Raw genomic sequence first — 1302 nt, forward strand, 5'->3', positions numbered from 1 at the left:
CGCTCACCGTGGGTTGGGAGGAGGGGCCGAGGTGGAGCTGCAGCTACAACTGGTGCCTGGCTTCGATGGCCACCAGAGGCGGCGGCAGCGTAGGCGGAGACGGGCAAAGGTGCTGCCAACAGCGACCGCGGCCGTAGGTGGTGCCAGGCGGCAGCGTCCCTAGGGCTCGAGCCGGGGAGGGAGCGCCATTGGAGGAGGGAAAACATCAATAGTTTTGTGTAATCGCAATGTAGAGATGAAAAACTGAACCACCATGTCATTACGTAGGAAAGAGAAAACCTTGAGCAGGAGAACAAAGAAACAACATCGCTGCAGGATCGTCTGTCCCCATCTCATCTCCACCACACTTCCTCTCTGCGGCCCGATTGACAGCGTCGGATTCAGAAAGTTCTGTGATCACAAGATTCACAATAGATCAAAGCACATCTAAGAATACATACAACATATAGAGGCATTTAGGCTACACAATTCTTGCATAGATGGGTAGGGGAGAGAGAAAAAGAGATCATGAGCGGAGGGGAAAGAAGGACTCGGGAAGCTCATCCTGATATGCGCCCCTATACAGAAACAAAGCAACCTACACACGCACAAGGCATTGTTGCATCTTAACAAGGACTGTCATGATATAGAGATGAGCAAACATCATTTAGCTTTCTAGCGATCAAATAAGCTTGTACATAAAAGGAGTTTTATATTTAAAATAAAAGGCTGCCGTATATGATCGTAAACATGACAACCTGAACTAAATGCATAATGCATTTGTGCAGTTTAAAAGGACCAGTAGCTTCCCCAATTTCGCTGGTCAATGCACCAAAACCTGGACACATTAACTCTTCGTCTACGAATGAGAACAACAATCTAAACAGTGAACTCAACGACCCATGTTTTGTTCCTCTGTCCTACAGCAGCAAGCTAAATAACACCTACGCTATGTTTTAGCTCATCACAAAAAGAATGTAAATCATCACTCCATAAGATCAAGATTGACTATTTATTCTACTTCTGGATTCCCACAACCTATACCTCATATGGGTGAGTAACAAGAATTACTATTTGCATATGTATACAACCAGAGGTGCTTTGCCAGATTCTGAAGCACACATCCATCGATCTATCCATCCATCCACAGATCCATCAATTCCTAAATCTATACATGAAAAAAATAAGAACAGAGAGGGGGCCGGTGCTCACCTTGGGTGGGGAGGAGGGGCCGAGGTGGAGCTGCAGGTGCAGCTGGTGCCTGACTTCGATGGCCACCAGAGGCGGCGGCCCTAGGGCTCGAGCCGGGGAGGGAGCACCATT

Source organism: Triticum aestivum, chromosome 1D, assembly GCF_018294505.1.
Source record: "Triticum aestivum cultivar Chinese Spring chromosome 1D, IWGSC CS RefSeq v2.1, whole genome shotgun sequence".
Taxonomy (NCBI): Eukaryota; Viridiplantae; Streptophyta; class Magnoliopsida; order Poales; family Poaceae; genus Triticum; species Triticum aestivum.